Here is a 27,811-nt window from a genome sequence, read left to right as displayed (position 1 = left end):
GGGGGTTCACAATACATGAAACAGTCCTTGGGACACAGGTTTGGGGGCGAATGGTTGCCTGTGATGTTGATGCAACAGACCTGGGAGGAATCGATGTGGGCAGGGTGAGGCTGACAATTGTTGACTGACCAGGTTTCCCTGATGGGCCAGCTTGGTCCTCAGTGTCCACACATCCAGGAGTGTTATCCTCACTGGGGCCTTCATCCAGAGGGGTAGTGGCAGTCTCAGGTATCCTCTCCATGGCGGCAGTGGCAAGGTTACCTGTGGAAGAAGTGGAACACAGAGTTGCTGTAAGTTATATAACAAGTGATGTTTCATTTAGAGTATTAGTGATGTTGTGTGAGATGCACACAGTGCCTTAACATGATCCCCATAAATGACAATGACAGCTGCTGCAAAATCTTACATACTGCAACTATGTTATTCCAGTACCATACACCATGCTTAAAGATGTTAAACTATGTTGGTAGTCATTAGACTGCTGATACAATCTTATGTTGTCTGACTATTGACATGAGTGTTCACCTTGGTTGCCTAGTGAAGTGTCTTCAAGATACATGGCACAAAAAAGCTAGACAATGAACAATAATGTCAGAGTAGGGACACAGTAGCAATAGATATTGACCTCTATCTGGATGTACTGCATGGACATCCATTTTGGCATCTAGATTTCCACCCCAGGTGAGAACATTTCAATCTTGTGAATATTTTTTATAAGGGCAGTTTGATGGGGCACTCAGCTGTAGCTATGTTTTGCTTGTAATGATAGTAAGAGTGGACCTTTGCATTGCTGCCATTGCCATAAACTGTTTCACAGATGGACATTCATAATGGGTTAGATTGGTAGTTAGTTTCACATGCATGACATCTCACTTTTGTTGCACTTTCCATAATGGCGGGATATTGCCTTCTGGGAATTGTAGTGCTATCAGTTCCCAGTACTTCACATGCCATTTCCAAGGGCTGTGGTGCCAGATGTTCTTTGCCACAACTACATTTTCCTGGCTATTGATGTTTGCTGGACCTGTGCTCTGAACATGTGTGGCTCTACCCTGACAATTTCGTCCAGCGTGACCCTCAACTCATCATCAGTGAAACATGGGTGTTTTTGTGGGTACATGGTAGTGGTGGTGAAAACGGTGAGGTAGTGTTAGAAGAAAAAGGCTGAGAAAAATGTAAGTGATGAGGTGTAGGTGCTGTGATGTGAATGGGTGACGGTTGTTTTGTGTTGTGGGTAAAAGTAAATTGTGTGTTGTGCAGGTGTATGCGTGATGAAATGTATATAGGTCCCAGTAGTTGGTTTAGGAACCCTGCGTTGGTTATTGCTCTTCTGCGGCTGTGTGACATTTTTTACAAAAGATTGTTGGTTGTGTAGGTGTGTGTTATGATAGTGGAGTGTGTAGGTGTGTCGTGTGTGTAGATGTGTGTCAGATATGGGATTTTCAAACTATCCAAAGTGGTGTTGTGTTCAGTGTGATGTGAGTTCATATCGCCAAGGTTTGCACCGACAATGGTTTTCCGCAATGGAAGAACCACTGTCGTGATTTGTGGATCGTAAACTGATGGGAGAATTTTTTCGGGCTGGCGGTGCTGGTGGTGGAACCTCCTCTTTTCCGTCATCCAGTATCATGATGTTTTCAAAACAGTGGCTGTTTTTCGGCGAACTTCACAAAGTAACTCTGAATGTGGGGGTCGGACTACCACCAACATGGCGGTCTTCTGGCGGCTGCCACCGCAGTGGTCAAAAAGACCGTCAAACTCGTAGTGACCCCCAAAGTGTCTGAAATAATGTTGATGAGTGCTCCAGGGTCAGCTAACATACCATAGTTACCAATATTAATATCACCCCAGGGGCCCTTAGCCTCAATAGTAGTGTCTATGTTAGTATCAACTAACAAATTCCTGATCGAAATAGAAACATCAGAGATTTAGTAGTTCATTCCAACATGGAAAAAAGAAAAGAAACTCCTCTCTGGGATTCATGACAGACCTTCAACCAATCGAAGGTACAGAAACAGCATGCAACCAATTCAAAATCAAAAACCTCAAATTTACAAATTGCAATACTAAAAACATGGTCAAAGTCATTAAATGTCCCTGCAACAAGGCATATGTTGGGACAACATCACAGGAAGTTAGAAAATGGGTAATCCATCACAAATCTTTCTAGTGCAACACTAAATGGAATACCACCATTCTGAAAACAATGTGTTGTGGTGTATATTAACATATGTGGTATCAAGAGGCAATGATATTGAAACAACCCTTATTAAAGTTGAAGCCAGGATGATCCTTAAACAGAGACTGGTCTCAAAGAAATGTCAGAAATCAACAATATATGCATAGAACACACAGGTCAGACAAGACAATGTAGCTAACATTAGTACACATGCCAAAAATCAAGCACAAGAAAACATGAGCGCACTCTCTGCATGATGGTACATTGCAGGTTTTCTGGACATGTTATTCCCTTCTTAAATGTTTGATGTAAACAAGAAAGTAAACCATCACATATACATGAAGCGCTTGAACACAACTTCAAAATTTAAAAACAATTGAGTGACAAGCTGTGTAATTCCCAACAAATAACTGAAGTGATCAGCAATGCACCACAGCAGTCCTAATTTAACTGGAAAAGGCTATAGATGATGTGATGAACTGCCAAAAACAAGCAGCAAAACAGACACATAACTGTACAAAAATGACTACAAATACTGGAATCTGAGCACATAACAATGTAACTCTGTTTTGGGCTATTAAAAGAAATAACTGCAGGATACAGCAATACACTACCGTTTTTACAATGGCATGGGTCAGGCTGCAATTGGAAAAACTACCAAAAACAGAGGTAAATAAGTTTAACCCCACCACACCTTCGAAAACAAAATCATATTTCCCATAGATCCTCAAGACCAAATGATTGGACTCAACAGACCTTGAAAAAGTGTGGACGCTTACATGCACAAATAATGTGATGCTGAAGGAATGAAGCACTCACCAGGGATAGTAGTGGTAAGGAAGAGACACTGCCAACTATTGAATGGAAGAGAGAATGCCAGTAGCAATGAAGGCGCTATCCGTGGATGACAGAGAATCATACCAAGATACGCTGCAGGGCATGGAGACGCAAAGCAGCTACAGGTAAGGCCATAACTTATATGCAGACACAGGGAACGTTATGTGTACCTTTAAAACTTAAACACCTGTTAGAACTGAGTTGTATTTATCTCCATTCTTAGTTTCTACAAGTGACTTAAACAATAATCAGCAAGTGAGACAACACATGTGTAGAACCAGTGGTGGTAGGTGAAGGGCTAGGTTTCACATTAAGAAAACTGACAAAAATCACTTTTCTATTTCTTTTTTTTCATTCTCCCACCCCTGAGAAATATCCAGTAAACAACTAAGTTGCTGGTAGGTAGACATGTATTTCTAAAGGGACAGACAATGTACAATGTACAAAACTTTAGGTGTCTTTTACAGGTGACGTTTTGATCCATTCCAGACACTTTGACTCTCTAAAAAGGATGTTGAAGCCCTGAAGAAGATCTTGTAAACTTATAGTCCCTATGAGATCAAAACTCGTCGGCATTCAAATGGAAGGCTTTGGTGCCTTATATGAAATGGACAGTAACCATACATTAGACTCAAGGACACAAGAAAGCATCCAAGTAGAGGATCACACCACAATGGACAATCTCTTGTATAGCAACCTCTTGAAAAACAAAAGTTGTGAATAAGACAAACTGGATTTGTACCCTATTTTAAAATACATGAAACCACTCTTGTTAAATGTACATTGTTAGACCTGTAAGCTTTAGGGTGGTCTTCCCCAAACCTTTAGCCTTCTTGCCTCCTATTCTGCTGAATTTGTTTTTGTTGGCCTGAGGACTCTGTGCACATTACCACTGCTAACCAGTGCTAAAGTGCTTGTGCTCACTCCCTAAAATATGATGACATTGGCTTATATCTGATTGGCATATTTAATTAATTTACTTCTAAGTCCCTAGTATACCATATACCCAGGTCTGGTAAATTAAACACTACTTGTGGGCCTGCAGCGCTTATTGTGCCACCCACTTACATGGCCCCTTAAAACACGTCTCAGGCCTACCATTGTGGCCTGCGTGGTTTTAAACTGCCAATTCAACCTGGCAAAATAAACCCCTAGGTTTAGGTAGCAGTTAGCCTTTGTGTAATCCTCCCAGACAACCACACAACAGAGGTACTGTTGTTGAAAGGATGGGTCATCTTGGCAGAAAGGCAGTGCGGAGCTGTGCACAGCTCCACCTACACTTCAAAGCAGCTGCCTTAGCTCACACTCAAAGAACTTCACCCTAGCCTTTTCGGTCACCAGACTTTCTGGGACCAGAGCAGGGAGAAAAGAAATTCCAATACCATTGTTGGCAAGAAAACTCTAAACGTTTCTTCCACTTCAAAACTGGCACCAGGTATAACATTTTTCTAAGTTTGAATGAAAGCAGAGACCAGGCCCAATCCACTTTGTGTATCTGAACTACACTCCATCACGGTCATCCGTAACTGTCTATTTTGCTCCAGTCTTGCACGACCAGATGTCTGCAGTTGCTGCTTTGATATTTTTGGTGTTATTTTTCACATTAAACTTTAAAAATTCATAATTCTGGTTCTACTGATTGGATTACTGTTGTTCTGTAGTCAAATAATTCATTTAAATTCACGTAAAGTTTCTAAAGTGGTGTGGTGTTTGTATTGTGTTGTATTTTCATTTTATTTCTGTTTAGGTGCTGCATAAATACTGTACACATTGTCTCTAAAGTAAGCCTGCATTCTTTTGTGCCAAGCTACAAGAGAGTTAAGCACAGGTTAATTTAGTGACTTTTTGTGGCTGTTGCTTGACTAGGGTTTCACCCCCCCAACAACAACCCCATTTCTCAAATATATAGTGCTCCTTTGTAGTAAGTCTTGTATGTGTTAATGTTGTAAAGTAAAAAACCTATTACTGTAGTAGCCAACAACCTGGCCTGCATATCTGAAATGTAAAAATAGTTTTTTGATCAAATAAATTAAGTGTGACATGATGAAAGAAGTCTGCCTGTTTCTAACGCACACAAATTGAGCAATTATCAATGGTGAATGATTATCATTAAAAGATCCTCTACCTCCATTTTCCTGAATAGTGTTAAACCCCATATTTTTGCAACAGAATCTACCACCCTGGTGCCATTTTATCATTGTTTTTCGTCCCTCTCAGCAACTCAAATGGCGACTTGTCGGTGTTGATTCTTCTTTCCTACCAAGAATGTCCGGTATGCACCATCAATGGGAGGCAAGTTAGACTCAGAAACTCCACAGCAAACTAATTTTACCAAAGGCACTCACTCATTAAATATACAATTAACATTGCAGTAGTAACGTAACTAGCAAAATCAGTATCAATCATCAGTAAAATAGTATGCTCACTGCACATAAATTACGTAAAAAAATAAATGCAAGCTAAATAAGTAGAGCATAGTCAAATCATTAGACTGAGCAATATAGTGCTCCGCACAAGATCTATGTGTGTAAAAGTGTGCATGAATGTGTGCTACTTGCCAAACAAAATCTTCTTATAGGGCTTACAACAATGTGAACAATTCATGTATACAGAACTAAAAATATTTGTGACACATTCAATACATAAAATTCTGTCAGCAACAGGAACCAACATCAGCAATGTTACATGACAATTAAATTAGTTTTCATTGCTTTCTATCTGGACACTGGTATCTTTTTAAAATGCAATACACCACACACGATTTTATGTTTGGCCATTCATTACATTCACATAACTTTCCACCAGAAGGAAAATCACATCTTCAAAATGTATCTTATATTTGTCCAACCTTGTCTTGAATGTACTTCAGGATGAAAAGAAGCACTATGTAAAATATTACATTATGAGAACATTTGCACTTCTGCCAAAAAACTCTGCAGACAGTGTTCTTGTAGTTGTACATCTGCTATCCATGAACAGATCCAACCGAACAGCAAGCCCAGTAGTTTCAACTAACTCACAATATATTTCTATTTTACGGAAAAAGTAAGTCATGATCATTTATTTGTACTGCACATTTAAGGCCTACTGTTTTAGCAACTAAACAATTATGTCCAATACATTTTTAATTTGTTAATTAATCATTCTCAATTCCTCCCTCTTATAATTGGAAATTATCACAGCATCACAAACTTACAACATTGTTGTTATCATATCTGACCCTTTGTAATCTTTCATAGTTACACTTTTCAGTCTATCATATTCTTCAGCTTTTCTCCGATCTAATTTGATTTCTTCTTTGATGGCACTTTTTGTCTTCTTCTTGTCTCTGCACTTCATTTTCAAACACATGCTATCAGTAATTCCACAAACTATAAAGGTTAGATAAACAGCTAATACAACTAACAATATTATACTTTTAACAACCCCCAGCCACCTAACCATGAACCAATCTGAACCAAGATTCCAGGTTCTGCATATGGGTGAACTCCTTGTGCAATATTAATCAAATTTGTAATGTCCCTATTCATATGCTAAGAGTTATCTGGCACATATGTACAGCACTGAGTCATAATCACCTTTCAAACAAGTCCCTCTTTTGCTAAAACATATCTAAAACTATTTTATTCTGAATTACCATGCTCCTAATTGCAAGCATCTTTAAAAAAATACTACCTAAAGGACCAGTCAAGTTATTCGTTAAATGTCCTATTAAAGTAGACAACTTTCTAATCTTCACATCTTTTAAAGCAATCACTATAGGAGGAATCAAGGGAGAGAAAACATCCAGAATCTTTTGCCCTCCACTATCATGCCTCTCTCCATTATGGTGCACATCTTTTAAGCTATTCAGATGACAGATTTTAGGGAACAATAAAGCTAAATAACAAGTACCCGTCCAGCACACTGGAGGTGTGAAATAAGCATGATAAATACCTTTAGAGTTAGGACTAACACCTAAAATGTGATGCCTGTTAACATCCCAAGTATATATACATATCTTATTTTGTACTTTACCATTTTCCTCATCACACATCATACATGTGTTCTTCTTTATAAATAGGATTTATTTGTGACTTGTTAAATACAGCTTTTTCTTTAGAATTAAATCTCAACATTCAAGAACCTGTATGTTTAACATCCTGTTTTGAGTATCATACTTTCTAATAAAACAATGCTCCGATTACATTAGTTTGCAGACACCTATATCTGGAAAAGAAACATACTTCACATTAGCACTTTTTACATTGGCACTGTGACTTATAACAACCGACATGAGCTCAACTCCCCCAACGTTTGCAATAGCTGGCAATGAACATTACAATCTGTATTAACTTCCTCTAAGAGACTCTGATGTATTCCTATTGAGTACTATACTGAACAGGACAGAGCATAGGACAAACGTAATTGCATGAAAGCCACAGCTTAAAAAACAGAAGTAGGGAGATGCGTACAAATATAGCAATCAGTAACATTTATGATCTCTATAATTCTCTAAAAATACCATGTAGGTACTTTCTTAATAATAAGTCAGTTAAAACTTTTATTTGGCTACATTTTAGCCATAGAAAGACATAATAAAATTAGCAACAAACATAGTTATGAAACATAAGATACATAAGCAATTCCATTCATAAAGAAATACCTAAAAACAAACTCTAATTTAAAATGAGGCATTTACAGCGCCCCCAAAGAAGTCCTTTTCCTAAGAGAGCATCTAATATGACTGATAACATAATGACAAATAAACAGACTGTCCAAATGCCAGAGAAGTTTCAGGCTTGCATATCTTGAATTAAAAGTGAGAAGAATAGGACGTAAGCATTTGACTCTCGGTAAAGAATACAATTTACAAAAAAAAGATAAATTGATTAAAAGATTGTTGGCTACTCTGATCATAGGGACAACAGAGGAGAGAGGAAAACCAACAGCCATGGACAGGCTATGCTACCACAAAATGTGACATTGACAGCCTGAAGCGGGCAAAAATAAAACCTATGTTCATGATTTGGGACCAAAAGCAAGTAAGGCTCAATGCTATTAAGAGATGTTATTTGTTTATGCAGGACAACGGTCTCCAGACGCTGGGACTTACCAGCCCTTTTTAGGTCCATACTGTTTAAAAACAAATTTCGAATAAGGACCTTTAAATTGGCAACAATTGTCTCAGGTGAGTGGGGTAAGTCCAGGTCTAAAAATGAGTTTCTGGTAAAGGATAACCAAGCCCCATTATCTAAATTCATACAATCTTTCAAAATATACCGGGAAATTCTGTGTGAGGAGAACGCCAGATTTTTACCCAGAGCAGAAGTGGAGCTAACTGGAACAAGTCCCTTATATAGGGCAATCCATCTTCTGAATGAGTAATAATATGGCAGTACTATTTGGGACCAACAGTAATCTGGCAGGAAATCTGTTCTTTACCACCTGCAAGAGCTGGCAATCCATATAGCCCCAAACTCCAACCCCATACAGACCCAAAGAAAGACAATTTGATCTATACAGGGATATATGTATGTTGATTGGTTTCTGTTTCAATTTAATAGCAAATTGAAAAACTGCAACAACCGCTGTTTCCATCTTTAATCTTCTCTCGGGCAATGGCTTGTCCCATTTGAGGTTTCTTTCAAACAGGATTCCTAAATAATAAAAATTTTGCGCTTTGGTGATTGGGACCTCATTGATAGAAAGGCCCTAATGACTTTGGCGGTCTTTTTGCAACACCGCCAAAGCCACGAGTGCCATAAGACCGTCAGCGCTGGCGGTCTTCCACCCACCATATTACGAGTACTGCTGGATTTCTGCCATATTTTGGGCAGAATTCCAGTAGTAGTGCTGGTGCTTGGAGGCACTTGGGCGGTACCACCACCGGCCCGCCCCGCAAAAAGGTCTCCTCTCGCCGTATTATGACCTGTAATACGGCCTAGCAGCAGGGCACTGCCAGAGGTGGTAGCGCCCATTCCCTGCCGGAGGACTTCCCCTCCGGACCAGGTATGTTGATCGTTCAGCAGGGGAGAGTGGTGGGAGGATGGGGGTGTTGTGTGTGCGTGTGTGAGTGGGTGTTGTCTGCATGTATGAATGTAAATGTGTATGCATGTGTGTAAGCGTATATGAATGGGTGTGTGTAAGCGTGTATGAATGAGTGTGTGTATGCGAGTATGGGTTTTGTGGTGAATGCGAGTATGAGTGTTGTGCTGCATGCGAGTATGAGTGTTGAAGTGAATGCGTGTATGGATGGATGTGAGCGAATGCATGTATGTCAGTGTTGGTGAATGAGTGTATGCGAGGTGCATGTGGGGGTCTGTGTGCGTGTGCATGTATGCGGGGAGGGGGGTGCTGTATGTGGGGGGTGAGGAGAGGGGCCACTGTACCAGGAGGGGGGTGGGAGGCAGGTGGAGCGTGGTGTCCAGGTATCTTGCTTGCTGAAGGGGGTGGGGGAGTCATCTGCCAGTGACATGGAAGAAATTCCCTGTCACCGGTAGCCTTTCCGCCAGGGTTTTCATGGTGGTGCTACTGCCGTGGAAACCCTGGTGGAAAGGCGGCTCTTAATACCACCGGCGGCTGCTGTGGACCACCAGATCGGAGATGCTCATCTCCGGCCCAGCGGGTCCGACTGCCCTGACGGTATGATTGGAGAGGCCAACCCGCCACACTCATAATGTGACGCTCTTCACCGTCAGCCTGTTGATGGTGAAACCGTCACCATGACTGACCGCCAGGGTTATATTGAGGGCCAAAATCTCTTAGAACATGTTGTTTCGGGCTGAGAATTATCACAAAAGATTTCTTGTGACTTATCTTCAGTTGTAAGTCCCCAATAAATGTGTTAAAAGGGTGGAGGAGAGACTGGAGTCCATTGGTGGTCTGAGATAGAAGCATCACATTGTCTGCGTAAAGTAAGACTTGCACCAGTCGCCTCCCAACCGTAGGATGATCTTGCCCTTTATTTTGTAAGGATTGATCAAGTGCATTTATATAAAACAAAAACAAAAAGGGACCTAAAATACAGCCCTGTCTGACTCGTTTGCCCACCTTACAACAGGGTGTACATCAATCATCCTTAGAATAACGCATTTGGGCCAGAGTGTCCCAATGTAAACTTTTTAAAATATCAATCAATAGAGAATCCACCCCTGCAGTTGTCTTTAGGTCACACAACTCACCCCCTGTCCACCAAAACAAAAGCACTAGAAAGGTCCATGAAGGGAAGATGTAGCACATTTTTAATGGCCTGGACATACTTTTCGGAGATTAGGAGCAGGTTGAGAGACTGCTCCACTGTGCCTACACCTCGCATAAAGTTGAACTGGGCATCCAAGAGAAATCCCCTCTCTTCTGCCCAACCTTCTAGTTTTTGAAGGAGCTCCCTACCCAGGATCTTGACAGAGGAGTCCTATAATGAAATCGGACGATAGCAGGATGGATCTCCTCAATCACCCTTTTTGAAAATGTGGACAATGGCTGAGTTTCTCCATGAACAGGGAATCTCCACTCTAAGAACAGATCCAAGCATGGTTGTCAACAAAGGGGCCCAGAGCCCCACATTTTGTCCAAAGACATCAACCAGAACCCCATCAGGGCCAGGGACTTTTCCTGGTGTGCGCCTCAAAATTGCCAATGAGACATCATTGACATCAATTGTAACAGAGCATGAGCTGTTGACACTTGAATGGGTGGTGAAATCGGCCCAGCTGCTGCATGACAGTCCAAAGAACCAGGAATCTGCAGAATAGGCAAACTATCTTCAAGAATGTTAGAAAAATTAGCTGGCCAGATGTCCGGGGGGACATGAGTATCAGTCTTGCGTTTTTTTTCCTCTTGAAAATAAAGATGATTTATCACCTCCCAAAAAGCTTTTGAGTTCCTAAAATGTGCAGCGGATAGGAGGTCATCCCAGGACTTATCCAAAATTTCTCTCTTTCTATTTTCGAGGGCTTGCTTATAGTCTTCTAGATGACCTAATATTATCCAAGTTTCTAGGAGAAGACTTAGGGGCAGATTTATCAAAAGTGGCGCCACTTTTCCTGCGCCCCTTAGTGCCCCCCTAACGCCACCATGGTAGTGCCGTATTTAAAATATGGCGCACCATGGCAGTAGTTAGGGTGATTAGCGTCATCATTTTTTACGCTAGTCTGGCAGTTTGCAGGATTAGCATCAAAAATTATCAGGCTAATCCTGCAAAGCACCCAGAGGCTCATTGTAATCAGTGGCTGCCTCTTTTTAATGCCTGCACTTAGCAGGCATTAAAAAATGCTGATAAAAATGGCGCAAAGGAATCTCAGATATTCCTTTGTGCCATTTCTTCGGCCCCCTAGCACTGGAACGCCCCCCTTGCGTACATTATGCCTGGCATAGGCATAATGTGGCGCTAAGGGTTACAAAGTGGCACAATTCAAGCATTGCACCACTTTGTAAATATGGCATGGCGATTTTTCCCTTCCAACACCACATTAGTGTAAAAAATTACACTAATGTGGCATTGGAATGGCGCAATGCCAGCATAAATCTAGCCCTTAGTGTCCACTTTCAAATTCTTATGAGGTTTAAACGATCTTCAAAGAGGGGATTCCACAGAGGTCTTTTTGATCCTCAAGAGGTTAGACATGGTTTTGCAAAGAGAATCAAAGCTGCCCGGTACAGATTGTGGGTCATTTATAACTGAGAGGCAGTTCATCAAGCCATCTCTATTTGCAGCTATACATAGTCTGCGAGAAATTTCTCATGATCAATATTTTTCCATCTGACGCAAATTCCTTTGTTTTCATTGGAATGCAAAGACACAAGGCCCTGTGAGACAGGTGGATTCATACCAGGGAGCCCATGTTGTAGAATAACTAAGCTATCATCACTCAGGCCAGATGGCAAAATCATACTGTCTAAAACCAGAGGCGATAACAACGAGAAAATTAAATAAAATTTATAGTGGATCCTGCTCCTCTCCCAGTAAATATAGGGGGGATCAAAAGTTTCTGAGGCATCACATCTATGTTAAACAGAAGACCATACTTAAGGATAAGATGGTTCAAGACCTTTCTATAAGCATTAAGTATAAAGTGGGTCACATCACCCCCTGTCCAGTCAGTCAAACCACAGACCCGGTCACCTGTAGGGAGCACTTCATTATATTAAAGCCCCCACACCAGATTACATAGACCCTACCAGGGTATTTCTCCAGAAACTCAGAAGTAAATTTGTCCTTATCATGAATCAGATCAATTGGATAATTAGAAGAGAGACAATCAATATCAGAAAGGCTAGATAGTGGAGCAAAAAGATTTACGTGGGGACAAATATCCTGGTGCTGTCTGGGCTTTACAGCACTTACCTCATTCCCTCTGTTTTTTGAGAGCATGCAGTGGTCCCAAAATGAAACTTTTCATTTTTCTTTTTGAAATGCATCCCATTTTTCTTTAAGGAAAATGGGCTGCATTTCCCCCCAAAAACTGCTTTATTGAAAAGCAGTCATTGTGGTCTGCTGAGCCCAGCAGACCATCATCCCTGTGAGTGCGGCCATTCCCAAATAGGTCGCAAATTGCGACCTCCTGATGAATATTAATGAGGCTGGTCCCTTGCGACCCATTTGGGAATCAAAGTGTGTTTCACATTGCTGTACATTTTTTTTTACGACGGTTCGCAAACGGACCACAGATTGCGAGTCGCAAAGCAAAAGGTCGTACATCTGGGGCCATATGTACGAACACATTTTCCCATAGACACAAAATGGGTAAAACCCTTTGCTACATCTGGCCCCTGTGGCCCCTAGTTCTTGATTTTCTAGCTTTGACGGCCCCTTGCTGGAGTTTCCCCTCCTTGCACCTGCGTTTGGGTGGTGGAGATTTAAGCACATTAACTGGAGAGTCTAGATCAACGATCAAATTTCCGTCTGCAGAATTATGACGAACACAGGGATTGTTGAATACAGCTGGGGTTGTTCGCTGAGCCACACCCCCTGAATTAGCAGATGGAACGGCATTTTCAGCAGTCAATGGAATGTCCACGGGGGTACCGTCAGGGACATTTATCATTTTCTGGACTTCATCTATTCGTGTCTCCACTAATTCTAGTTCTGTGGATATGGCCCGATAGCAGATGACAAGTACCAGGTAATTACAGGGGAATCAGTCCCCTTTGTGCTCAATCAGGTGTGGGCTGCTGATTTCTTCTTCCCCATATGAGAAAAGGGGAGAAGTTAGCGACTGAAATAGAATGATCAACTAGTCTCAGTTTATTGAAAGGGGCGAAGTAAGGCCAATTTGACAAATGCTATTGTGGCCTGCTGAAACCTTATCTTATCACAGGACCAAGATGGGGACCCAGCGGAGGGTTGCAGATGGGTCCGCTTTTAGCCTGGTCTTCACCCGGGAATGGGTCTGGGCGCGCCCCGCACACTTCCTGTGATGCCGAGTGCACCCAAGCGCTTTATAGCTCGGTTCTTGACTGAGTACCACCTCCTGCAATGCAGCCCCCAGGGGGGGGGGTGACGTCCCACCCCAAGTGTGGTGAATGCAGCAGGAAAGTGAAATTGTGTCCTGTGTAGTGTGGCCAAGCGCTTTATAGCTCAGTTCTTGACTGGTCCCACCTCCTACAATGCAGCCCCCTTAGGGGATGAAGTCCCACCTCAGAGGTGATGAATCCAGCAGAAAAGTGAAATTGTGGCCTTAATAATCCTTTTCATCATTATTTCTAACATCTAATTCATCATATTTGGTACTATCAACCAATAATTATCAACCCGCATTGCCAACTCATTACTCAGTGCTGCATAATAAGGTTAAACTGCATCTGCATAATTATGTCATTTAGGGGGTCATTCTGACCCTGGCGGTCCATGACCGCCATGGCGGAGGGCGGCGGAAGCACCGCCAACAGGCTGGCGGTGCTTCCTGGGCGATTCTGACCGCGGCGGTAAAGCCGCGGTCAGAAAAGGGGAGCCGGCGGTTTCCCGCCGGTTTCCCGCTGGCCCAGGGTATCCGCCATGGCGGCGCTGCTTGCAGCACCGCCATGGGGATTCCGACCGCCTTCCCGCCAGCCTGTTTCTGGCGGTGTCCACTGCCAGAACCAGGATGGCGGGAACGGGTGCCGTGGGGCCCCTGGGGGCCCCTGCACTGCCCATGCCACTGGCATGGGCAGTGCAGGGGCCCCCTAACAGGGCCCCACAAAGATTTTCACTGTCTGCTTTGCAGACAGTGAAAATCGCGACGGGTGCCACTGCACCCGTCGCACCCCTGCAACTCCGCCGGCTCCATTCCGAGCCAGCTTCATTGTTGAAGGGGCTTTCCCGCTGGGCCGGCCGGCGGTCTTCTGGCGGTCGCCCGCCGGCCCAGCGGGAAAGCCAGAATGGCCGCCGCGGTCTTTTGACGGCGGAGCGGTCTTTCGGCGGGAACCGCTTGGCGAGCGGCGACCGACGACCGCCGCGGTCAGAATGACCGCCTTAGTGACATCATTACTCCCACATCCATGTGCTGCACCAGAAAATCAAGAATTTGCGGTCCAGGAGAAGTCATGAAACCATGCTACCACAACTGTCCAGAATCGTGCACAACTCCAGAGGTAGTAGAAGTAAGATTTTATTGTATAAGAGTAAATAAAAACATGACAAAAATAGACCATCAATATTAAAATCCAAACAAACACATGATTGATCCAAAATGTTTGATTCCACCTATAAATTTCGCATTACTTTAGCCTTGAGGCCAGTCTTAGAGGGTGTTTGCATAGTAAATCCAAGGCCCTTCTGCTGGCTTCTAAATAATCAATACAAGTTCTTTAAAAGTGTTGTAGTTGTCAAGTTCTTTAAAACTGTTTTAATTGGCTCCAAGCTTTTAACGTTCTCAGCATTATATTAAAAAGGTCCCATATTGGGCCAGAACTGTTCTATCAGCATAGGTGAAGTTATGCTAAGAGCACAGTTTTTGAAAGGGTACAGCATCAAACCCTAATTCAGGACAGCATCATAGTAGATTTGTAGATGTGTAGATGGCTCCTTTTTCCATGTGCAAAATCTATAATAGTGCTGACTCTATTGTTCCAACTTGGTCGTTGTCCATCAATCACTAATATTAAAAACCCCAAGAGCAATTCTCCTACAGTCATGACTTGAAGCTTCTTTGAGTCAGTACTGGGGGTGTAGGGCTTCCAAAGATGGTAGAATAGCCTGGTAAAGTTTGCATGTGCATAGCGATTCTTTGTCTGTTGATCTAGATCTTGAAATACCTGTTTTTTTATTATTTCATTCAAAGTTGTGTGTGAGACGCTGCTTTTTCTAAGTGTATCTAGATTTATCTCTAAAACAACACTGGCTTGCTTTAAGCATCTTATGGTGTTATTGTCTGAGGTACTACAAATGTCTTGCAGTACCATTTTTAATGAGCCCTCCTTCGCATGTAAAATCTGGTAGTAATAGCTGAGAAATTGAGATTTGCAAATTAGGTCTTGTTTTTGTAGATCAAATTCCAGGCATATCTATGCTCAAGGGATATACTACATTAGCTGGAATACTCGTCTTTAAGTGATGCATTGCGTCTTGTCTAATAATGCTGCCATTTTCCGTAGAAACGCTTTATGACTATATGAAATAATTGGTACCAGTATGCTTTTATTACCCTTATGATAGCTTCACCAGATGGCCTATAGAAATTTGTGTTAAGATGACATAGTGCAAATATTAACTTGCAAACTTTATTTTCCAGTGAACTCATTGTGAAATTGTGGTTTAGTTGTGTCATCTTCATCATCATCATCAAAGTACTTTAAAAAGCTGTACATAAATAAAACATACAATATCACACAATTCATTGTCATAGTATTAACAAAATGCATCTTAACAGAGGGGGGTCAAGAAAAAGAAAAACTCACTGGAGAATTTGTGTTAAAGCACAGCCCTAAAAACCAGTCCGCTATGTCATCTGACGATGCTTAAAAATCCACTCATATAACATTTAGATCTAATGTCATTGAGGGTACACCCCTTGTGACCAAACATAAGTATATGATAATCAATCAGTAATGATGCATCGAGCTGTATACAGCACAAATCACTTAGAATAAAAGTAATCAGAAATTGCATTCATAATCTAAACTAATATGTACATAACAAAAAAATTCAATTCAATGACTCTAGCATGTGCTAAAAAGGTCCAATACATTTGCGCCTAGGTTTTGCATACATTGGCCAAAATAATAGAACATGTTTGAAATTTTCAACCGCGCAGTTAGTGCACAGTTCACATAAGGCCCCATTATTGGAACTCATTTTCTACTCGGCTGCATGCCTATTGATTTTAAGGACTCCAAACTACAGCTTCAGAAAGAAGGACCTACCCAATGTGTTTGAAAATAATCTATGTATGCTTCATGCCTAGGAAATGGTTTATGAAGAATGAGCCTGATGGTGAAGGTGCCCAGAAAGGTGTATCTATGCAGGACAATTTGAATAAATTCCCAAAATGCTTCTTTCACTATCCCATACCATTGACAAATGTGTTGGAACCATGGAAAATCAGCAGTACCGACCAAAGACAGTATCTCCTTTAAGGTTTCCCTATACACATGCAGCTCCTCAGAGGCCCATAAACTAACCTAAAATAAGAGAGGTCGCAGAGCGGCCCAAAACTCAATACTTTTGAGGGGGATGTCCAGGAATAAGGGAATTAAAGGGATTCTCTGGGGAATATTACCTAATGATTTTATGACATTATTTTCCTGAACAGCGAGATAGGTTACAGATGAGTACCCCCCAGATTTCATCCACATAAATTGCTGCTGTTTGGCCTTTGGCTCAGTGGACTTCAACACCTTGTGAGCCGGCCAGAATAGCAGCTCCATGTGGGTGAGTGTGCCCTAGCTCGTTTTTAGGTGTGTTCGCCAAAAATGTCTGTCATCAAGCTTGAGTCCCAGATACTCGGAACTAGCAACTCTGTCTAGCACGGTATCTCCCAGTTTGATTTTCCCTTTGTAGCTCTTATGTGGGTAGAAAATCATCATCTTTGACTTAAAGATATTTATTTCCAAACCTTTCATTGTACAATATGATTGAAAAGAGGCCAATACATTTTCTAGACCCTAGGGGTTCCGGAGAACAAAAACAAGAACCATATAATTTAGGTGATTCATTGGCACAGCCATTAAGATGGCCAATTACATCACTTATGTAAAATTAAACAGGCGTAAGGACCAGGACAAACCCTTGTCTCACCCCCTCCTGACAGGGATGCGTTCCTTAAGTTCACAATTTCTGCCCCACCTGACCTGGGCGTAATTTTCCCTGTGAAGCCTCACTATGATATTAAAAAGGGAAGGTGCAACTCCTATGGACCCAAGTGTTTCCCATAGGAGAGATCTTGGAACAAGATCAAATGCTGCTCTTAAATCAATGAGGGCAATGTATAAATGTTCCTTTGTTAATTTAATACCCTTCCATAAGATTAATGTCAAATGGAAGATTTGATGGATCATCCCTATTTTTGCTCTAAAGCCTGCTTGGCAGGGTGGCAATATGCTGCTCAGCAACATCTAATCCTCCAATTTATTACGGAGCTGGTGAGTAAAAGCCTTTTGAAGGTTATCCAAAAGGCTTATATGCCTATAGTTTGAGGGATTTTTTTGACACCTTTTTTATAGGCTGGAATTATTTCAGCCCCTAAAACAGCCATTAAGATGGTCAATGACTTGGGCACCTGCAACAATACAATTAGACAACGTTTTGATGTAAGGTACATCAATTGTTGGTTCCGATTGAAATAAGTCTCCAGGTATTTTGTCAGGGCCGGGGGTCCTGCGTGGTTTTAAACTCTTTATGGCAGCCAGGATTTCGATCACAGAGAAAAAATCTGTGTGCAAGGGATGTGAAAGTTTACCGCCTTCTTCTTGATGGGTAGTGCCCTGGGAAGCAGTAGCCAGTGGTAATTTAACCACAGAATATAATTGTCAAAATGATGCTTAAAATTGGATGGTTCAATGTGATATACAGTTGTGGTAAAACCCCTAGTACTGTCATGGGCAATAATGTGCCAAAATAACACTAAAACCCTATGTTTAGGGGCCTCAAACTAGTCTTACTGGTTATCTTCCTCCCAATTATATGTGCCAGAGTACATGATTTTATAGTAATTGTCACTAACAAGTTTAACTCACCCAGGACTGGCTTGATTAACAGCTTTTTAAATGTAGATTCAGCCTTGCAGCACTCCTGGCTAAACCATAGAGGAGCCTTTATTTCTGGAGGTCTTTGGACAAATTAACTTCCCAAAATGTTCTTTTAATTTGGCAAAATAATCGCTTGTGAATCTTGTGAACTAATGGGATCTGGTCTACCAGACAATTAATGTAAGGGGTCAAAAACATTATGAAAGCTCTCGAGCATTAGAGCTACTGTGTCCTTATTTTCTGCGATTCTGGGCAACTTCACGAACCTATGATTATTCTCAACTTGACTGACAGGGTGAACAATCCTAGAGGAATCTAATGATACTTTTAACATCAATTAAGACAATGTCAAGTTCAACTGATAATGCTTGCTGTCAGACCTAGTATCAACTTTAAAACTGACCATTTTATACCAGATAGAAGTATCCAGCAGAATAGGGGTACTCTGGTAAATAAAGATGACATTTGTTGGTCAGACAATGCCCTTCCAGTTGTGTCAGTTAGACATATTCCCAGGTACTTTCAAGTATTAGTGTAGTCTATCTTCGCAGGGTTGAGTTTCAACACTTTCCTCTTCTATTTCCCGAATATCGTTCCTGTTGTTTGACTTCTGTTTGCCTCCAACTTATTGCTTAGGTTGTATATATATAGCTCATCAAGAGAGTGCTGTAATCCTATTTTCGTATTGTAGGAAGCTGGCCCGGTGAGTGATGAGCATCTCTGGTGTAATCACCTTATACCAGGTCCAGGTATCCACTTATTAGTGAGCCCTTTGAAGAAGGCCCAGACGAAAGTTAGGTCTGATCTGAGAGTTCTGCATCTTCCTCCGGACGCCAGCCCTTATGTCCTTATTATTACTAACGTTCCTGAACTTAAAACCAAATCCCCGGAATCTTTTATTGAACTAAAAAATAAGGTTACACATTGGCTATATGTAAACGCGGGGTTTGCATTTTCTATGATACCCTCTATACTAATGGTGAGAAGGGTGGGGTGGGTGGGCTCTTTGGAAAAGATTGGTTCAGGGGATTGCATTGTCATCAACTTCAATTCTCCTGGTCTTGTTCAACTGCTCTTTTCAAATGCAAATAGACCCTATCCTTTACCAGGGGCTGTTTCCCTAAGCAGATTACACGTGTTTTATCCACCACCCTCGACTTTTGCATATAGTAAGCTGCCATTGGTGCACAGAGTCCCCCCCGTCTCCCAGCCACAGTCTAATTCTGAAGCAGACCCGCGATGCTCTCTGACCCGTCTCTCTGAGATAGATTGACTAATTGACGGATCAAGTGGAGCGGTTATGAGTAGCTACGAAACTGAGCACACTGCTTACCTGGCCCCCAGTGCCTTTACGCCATCTTCACTACTGTCCTTGATAGACCAAGTCAATCTGGGAATCCCCAAGAGTACCATACCCCCACCCACTGAGGAGGGAGATTCACTCACGTCAATTGCCACTAACAACTTGGGGCTTATCCCCTCTATCAATTCGACAGATATGAATTTGTCTGGCTTAGCACGCAATGGGGCGATTAATTTACAGGGTAACAGAAAAAAGGGTTATCACATGTTTGCGGGGAACAGTAAGGCTGCTGATTATACTTCTCCTCTTAGGGTACATTCCCAGAGAGAAGCCAGTCATGTTAAAACAAATTTCCTTACCACGGTTCTTAGCTGGAATATAGCTGGGCTGGAGAGCAAATTGCAAAGTCCTGGATGGGGCCAATTTATTGACGAATATCAGATCTGTCTATTTCAAGAAACTTGGGAACTGGGACCCAAACATAGACCAGGCTTTAAAAGCTATTGGGTGGCAGCACGTAAGACGCCCACTGGGAGACCATCGGGAGGGCTATTAATATGGCTAAGTAGTTCCCTCAGGTGTAAGGTCGAAGACATAGATACGGGCTGCCCGGATCTACAGGCTTTACTAGTTTCTAATCTTGAGGATAGATCCCTATTAATAATTAATATCTACAATAGAAGTGCAGGCAGCCTTTACGACTCTGATGCTCTTTCTTCATTGGACACCCTTCTTCACAACAATATTTCATCCCATTTCATACTGATTGCAGGGGACTTTAATGTTTCATTTGAGCCCAATACCCTGGTCCAAGAGCTATACAAAGAAGAGGACGCCTATTGGGGCATCCCCCAGTTAACTGCAAGCAAAAAACCGAGATTGAACAAAACAGCGCACCTAGTGGCCGATATTACATTAACACACGGTCTTCGAGCTTGTAATGGTCGCTCTCGCTCTGATATTAACTTGCACCCCACCTTTAGGCGTGGAGAGCACAGGAGCCAGATTGACTACATACTCCTTGACATCCGTCTGTGGGGTCACATGTTTGACATGAGGGTACATGAGCACGAAGAGAGTGACCACGATCCATTGATTTTAACAACCAGAGGCCTTTTCTCCTCGCTTGAATCTCCTCATTCAAAGGCATATGCACAACAGCTCGTCTTATCAAATAACAGACGTAATGTAAAATGGGACTCTGTTGTTTCATCCCCCGAGCACCTCTCATTAATATATAATTTATTAGCTGATCAAATGCAACATATGATTCCATATAATGAGGACGATGATGTTGAGGGGATATTATTAGCCCACACTGAACTGTTTAATTCTTTAAAGCTTCTCTTTACAAAAGAGATTATTAGCAAACCCAAGAAAAAGGGCTGTGCACAGTGGTTTAGTAACTCATGTAGGAAAGCACAGCTTAACTTATTGAGATCATTAAAAGAAGACCACCCAGAGCTCATAAGAATAGCTAGAAAGGATTATAAACAGGAATGTCTTAAGGCGCGAAGAACCTGGGAAGAGGCCGGATGGGCAGCTATCTTGGAGACTGCCAAAACAAATGACACTTCCAAGTTTTGGAAATTGATAGCAGATGACTGTAGCGATCCAGCTTCTTTACCCGGCTCTACAATTCTTTCTGCAGTATGGGCGGAGCATTTCGGCCAATTAAATGACGGTCCATCTGAAGTATCTGTTAAGACCCGCGACGTTGCAATAACCCAAGGAGCCCCCCCGATTAAATTTACTCTTGATGAAACTAGAGCTGCAATTGATTCATTTAAATGGGGAAAGGCCCCCGGCCCTGATAAGATCCCGGGCGATCTATACAAGACAAGACCTGATATTTGGGCACCTTATCTCAACTTAATCTGCAATGCAGTTGCAGCGGGAGCTCCTGCTCCATCTTCTTGGAAAGGGGCTGAGATAGTTCCCATTTTCAAGAAAGGCTGCCCCAACAATCCTACTAATTATCGACCGATATGTTTACTTGACAACTCCCAAAAGATTTATGCAAAACAGCTCTTGTCCCACTTAGACAAATGGATCTCGGAGTTTGAAGTCTTATCTGATTTACAAGCGGGGTTTAGACCAGCGGTTAGCACCATAGACCAAGCCCTAAGATTCCTGGCAATCAAATGGAAGAATGTGGACCTGGTGGGGGGGGGGAATTTGTATGTGATTTTCATCGACCTTAGAGCCGCTTTTGATTTGATCCCCAGGAATATGCTTTGGTTAACTCTTTTAAACATGGGGGTCCTGTCTGATTTAGTCTTTCTGTTTGACCATCTGTTTGAGGATGGTGACTAGTAGATAGTGTAGATGTCACTTGGAGTGTTTTACACCATGTCTTCCAGAAATTGGAGGAAAATTGTGACCCCCGATCGGAGAGGATAACCTTTGGTAGTCCATGATAACGAACCAATCTGTTCAGTAAAATGTTTGCCAATTCACTAGAAGTGGGCAATTTTTTACAGGCAATAAAATGACCATATTTTGTGAGACTATCTACTACCACCAGAATGACTGAATGCTGTTGAACCACTGGCAGACCTGTAATAAAGTCTAATGAAATGTGTTCCCATGGACGACTTGGAGTTGGAAGTGGATGTAATAATCCTTTTGGTTTAGAATGACTTGTTTTAATGCGAGCACAAACTTCACAGTTGTTTACCATTGCTTTTACATCTTTTGTTAGGGTAGGCCACCAAAAATAACGCTGGATCAGTTCAAGAGTTTTAGGAATACCTGGATGACCTGCCGTAGGTATAACATGTAACCAATGAAACACTATCTTGCGAAGTTTGATAGTGGGTATGAATAAACGAGCGTCATGAAAGGGTAAACCTTGTTTGATTGACATTTTGGGATCAGCTTGGGCCCATGTTTGCCATTTTTCAACAGTGAAGGAATTGCGAATTTCTTCAAAGAAATCTTCAGTTTTTATGATACATAGAACCTTGTCTGGAGCAATGATAGCTCTGGAGGCTTGAAATGCAGGCAACGTGGTAGACTCTTGACGGGACAAGGCGTCAGCCTTGCGATTATCTTTACCAGGCCGGAAGGTTACTACAAAATCAAATTCGGCAAAAAAAAGCATCCATCGTAATTGCCTTGGGGTCAAAAGTCTGGCAGAACTCATGAATTGAAGATTACGATGATCAGTATATACTGTAACAGTGTATTTGGCACTCAATAAATGATGTCTCCATTCTTTAAAGGCGTCCCGAATTGCCAGAAGTTCTTTTTCAGCAATGACATAGTTTTGTTCGGCTTCGTTCAACTTCCGAGACATATAAGCTACAGGATGAAGTTGACCAGTGTCTTTATTTCGTTGTGATAAGACGGCTCCTATTGCTACATCTGAAGCATCAGCTTCCACTATAAAAGATTGATTCGCATCAGGATGAGTTAAAACAGGGGCAGTGGAGAAAGCTTTCTTTAAAGTCGAGAAGGCTTGATCAGCTTCTGGGGACCATACAAACTTTTCTTTCTTTCTTAGTAGCTTAGTGATTGGAGCCACTGTCTGGGAGAAATAACTTATGAACCTCTGGTAAAAATTTGCAAACCCCAGGAAGCACTGTACATCACGAACAGTTTTTGGAATGGGCCACTCAGATACAGCTTTTACTTTCTTTTCTGCCATCACCATACCTTGAGGGGTAAGAATAACCCCCAAAAACTCAACTGTGGTAACATGAAACTCACACTTGGTTAGTTTACAATATAAATGGTGTTTTCGAAGGGCTGCAAGAATTTTCTTTACATGTTGTACATGTTCGTTTTCATTGTCTGAGTAGATCAAAATGTCATCGATGTAGACTATGGCAAATATGTCGAGGTACTCTCTAAGAACGTCATTCAAGAAAAATTGAAAAGCTGCTGGAGCGTTACACAGACCAAAAGGCATGACGGTATATTCAAAAAGGCCATATCTTGTCTTGAACGCTGTTTTCCATTCGTCACCCTCTCTCATTCTGACCAAATGATAAGCACCTCGAAGATCAAGCTTCGCGTAGATCTTTGCTCTCTTTACTTGTTCCAATAAAACCGGAATTAGGGGTAAAGGATATTTATTCTTGATGGTGACTTTGTTTAAACTTCTATAGTCAATGCAAGTTCGAAGTTCTCCATTAGCTTTTGGAACAAAAAATAAAGGCGAAGCTGCAGGAGACTTAGAGGGGCGAATGAAGCCATTCTCCAAAAATGTATCTAGGTATTTTCGTAAATGTTGGTTTTCATGTTCTGACAGAGCATATACACGACAGTTGGGAAGTGTCGCACCTGGGGCTAGGTCAATTTGACAGTCATAAGATCTATGAGGAGGTAGAGTCTCTGCTCCTTTCTCATCAAATACATCTTTGTACGATGAATACTGTTTGGGCAACTGAGTTTCTTTCTCCACAGCAGTAGCTATGTTAGAGTTGCAAACTGTTGGTACTTTATTTTTTTGGAGACATTGTTCATTACATAGCGCAGATGAGAACACGATTTGTCGTTCTGCCCAATTGATTTCTGGATTGTGATGAGTTAACCATGGCAAGCCGAGGATAATCCCATATTGGGGAGCATGGATCACATCTAGAATGGTTTTCTCTTCATGTTTCTTTCTTAGAATCTTATCTTCACAAATCATTGACAAGGGGATAGTCTGAAGAGTTACCGGACCACCAGTCAAGAGTTTTCCATCGACTGCCTGGATGATTTCTGGGTTTTTCTTTTCAATACATGGGATCCCCCATGCACGAACCAATTGGACATCAACAAAATTCCCAGTAGCTCCAGAATCGACTAGAGCTTTTTTGAAATAGATCTCTTTCTTGACCTGAACTCTTATTTCCAGTTTAAGATGTCTAGATTGTGAAGGGTCCACAGTGACACCCAAGAGCAACCCTTCTCTGCATCTCAGGTGGTTTAGTTTTCCAACTCGACTGGTGCATTGGCTGCGACCTTCTGAACTGGACCTTGCTTGTTCTTTGGTTTGATGGGACAATCTTTGGCAAAATGACCTTTTCGCCCACAATAAAGACATTGTCCATTTTTTCTGCGTAAGTCCTTTTCATCTTTAGTCAAAGGTCTTCTGATGGTTCCAATTTCCATCGGTTCCGACGTTCTTTCTTTCGGAGTTCTTGAATCTCTGTTATCATGAACGCGCCATGAATATTTTTCAATCTTTTTGTGCGTTCCTTTACGTTCTGCTAAACGATGGTCAAGTCTCAGGACAAGATTTATTAACTCTTGACAGTCTGTAGGTTGTGGATCGATTTGCGCTAGGATATCTTTTAATTCCTCTTTGAGTCCCTTGTAAAACAAGACTGCTTGTTTTTCTTCAGGCCAGGAAGTCTCGGCAACCAGCCGGTTAAAGTTGGCTAAATACGACACTAGGTCTTGATTTCCTTGGCGTAAGTTTAATAATTCATGATCTGCTGACTGTGTTACAGTTCTACGATCAAAAACTCTCTCAAATTCACGAACAAAATTTCTCCAATTATACAACAAGGGACTATTTTTACGCACAATAGGAATTGACCAAGTAGCTGCATCTCCAGCCAGATATGATAACAAGAAAGCTACTTTGGACTGGGCATCAGGAAAGGTATTTGGTCTGCAGGTGAAGTGTAGTTCCACTTGAACCAGGAAAGATTGCGCTTTCAATGGGTCACCTGAGAAACATTTTGGGGGAGCTAAAGGAATAGCAGCAGGAACATTTAGGGAAATTGGACTACTTCCAGAAGCCTGAGAAGAAGTACCTGGCCAAAACACCCCTGTGGGATTTTGCTCCTTCTTCTCTACTTTATCTTGCAACTGACTCACTCTCTCTGCTAAGCTGGTTGTCAATTCTTTGGATGATACCACCTCTGCTTGGAGCTGGGTGATAGCCTTAACTAACTCGTCTAGCGTGGCCATGCTGAGAACATACACAAACCAGGAGGATAATAATTCGTGGGCTCACTATTCTGTCAGAGTCACCAGATCCTCGGGGTTTGCGCACGTTCCCAACACGTCCTCTAATGAACAACTCCAAGACTCTGATAGACAATTCACAGAGGCTGTGAGAGTTCAAGAGGGGAAGAGGGGATTAGGAAGGGTACTGCTGGGAAGGAGACCTTTAATGGGAAAAAAGGTTAGAACACAATATAACCTGAAGTAAATATTAATAAAACATAGTCTTTCTGAAAATATGAGCAATCTTGAATTGCAGTTTTAAAAATGAACAGATTTTGTGATGATCAGATACCTGTAATGGAATCAAGATTAATTGAAATAAAACTTTTCTTATTCAAGCATGAATTAGAATAACAAGAATATGCATAATAGGAGCATATAATATTGCATCTAGAACTTCTGATCCTATATATATTTTCCTTGAAATGTTTTCAACACAGATTACACTCTTAAAACACTAGAGAAGAAATATTTTTCAATGGGTTCAATAGTTTAAGAAATATTTCCCATACTTGTCAACTCGAATTGTACCAAGCAATTATCCTGGAATGGTAATATGCAGTTCACAACATAAATAAACTCTAGTAAAAAATTGCATGTCCTGCTGACTCGAATGCCACCATGCAAAGCCAAGAAATGGTTGCACAATAAATAGCGACAGGTTTTGAAATTATCTTAAATTGAATTATACATCGTGCCACTTCAAAACCTTCTTTTAAATGTCAATAAATAGTAACACACAATGTACCACAAGCTTTTAAAGCTTCATAAACGAACCGCGCCTCTTGCCGATTCGTGATCAATCATGTATGTGTCAATAAATGCCAGCGCGCAATGCAACTCAAGAGTTCAAAGCTTTTCAAACGAATCGCGCCTCCTGCTGATTCATAAATATCCACGTGTATGTCAATAAACACTGGTGCGCAATGTAACATGAGTTTCAAAACTATAAACGAATCGCGCTTCTTGCCGATTCATAAACATCCATGTACACACTTTAACAAAAATACTCGAGTGCACTTTTTATGACTATGACCTTAAAACAAATTGTTAACATAAATAAACGATCAGATCTTAGAATGAGATAATTCTAGATAAAATAAATGGTATTGGGAATAAACCCAACTACCGTCTTACCACCCAGGAACAAGATGCACCAATGAAGATTTCAAAGCAGAACTGGGTGATCAAAAAGGCCACTGGAACTGAAGTTCTGGAAATAGCTGCCCTTCTGCACTGGAACCTCTGAATAGTGAGCACTGACTCTCCTTATATAGAGTCTTGGCCCAGCCCAGAACCACGCCCAGGCATGTTGCAGGGAAAGCCTCTGGAAGGCCCTGGAAAGAGGCCACACCCTAACCCACTCTGAAAACCTGTAGCAATACCTTGCAAAGAAACAGTATTTGTAAACATATTAAGAATAAGTGTTTAGGATTGAACTCTGCAATGCAAAAGGGTAAAATACAACATATCAGCACAATGCATGAATCATGTTATTTTGAAAGTGATGTTTTTTTGCATTTTTTTACGCCAATAGAGCGCGTACTGTTCTGGTGTTGACAGGTCCCATCTGGTCTTTTGAAACTCATTGTTAGATTACATGATAACACTTATGCACAAATCAGGTGCGGTAAGGATGGTGAACTGACAGACCGTGTAGCTATTAAAAGAGGTGTTAGACAGGGCTGTGTTTTGGCCCCCACTCTCTTTTTGCTTTATATTAACAACTGCATCCACTACCTAGAAAATTGTATTAATGACTCGCCCAAATTGGCTGGAATGAAAATTCCGTGTCTGCTCTGTGCAGAGGATACAATTCTCCTAGCTAAATTTCCAATAGGAATCCAAAATTTGGTCAATCAATTTTGTGATTTTTGCAGAGACTATGGGTTGGATGTCAACGTTAAGAAAACAAAATTTATGATTTTCAGCACCTCAAGGAAAAAATCCCCTGCAAGAATAGTAATGAATTCAATTCCGTTGGAAAAAGTGGAAGAATTTGACTATCTAGGTATCAGGCTTTCTAATACAGGTAGCTGGGAGGCAGCTATTGACAAAGGATCACTTATTATATGCCAAAGAGGTGGGGCACTAGCTCGTAGAGCTAGAAAGGCATCGAGTCCACCCCTGAATACAATTGCTGAGATTTATAATGTACAAATCCGTGCGGCTGCCCTGTATGGAGCGGAACTTTGGGGCTCAGATAGAAAATTGGACTCTCTACAAACCAAAGAAAATCATTTCCTTAGACAGGTTTCTAGGTTAGGAAAAGGCACACCAATGACCCCTCTCAGGCTTGACCTTGGATTAAATAGTATTAAAAACACAGCAGCCCTGAGACCCCTTTCCTACTGGATTCGCCTATGGAAAACTACCGAACTTGAACCATTCAGGGT

The sequence above is a fragment of the Pleurodeles waltl genome, chromosome 5, assembly GCF_031143425.1.
Source record: "Pleurodeles waltl isolate 20211129_DDA chromosome 5, aPleWal1.hap1.20221129, whole genome shotgun sequence".
Lineage (NCBI taxonomy): Eukaryota > Metazoa > Chordata > Amphibia > Caudata > Salamandridae > Pleurodeles > Pleurodeles waltl.
Note: the sequence above shows the minus strand (reverse complement) of the source record.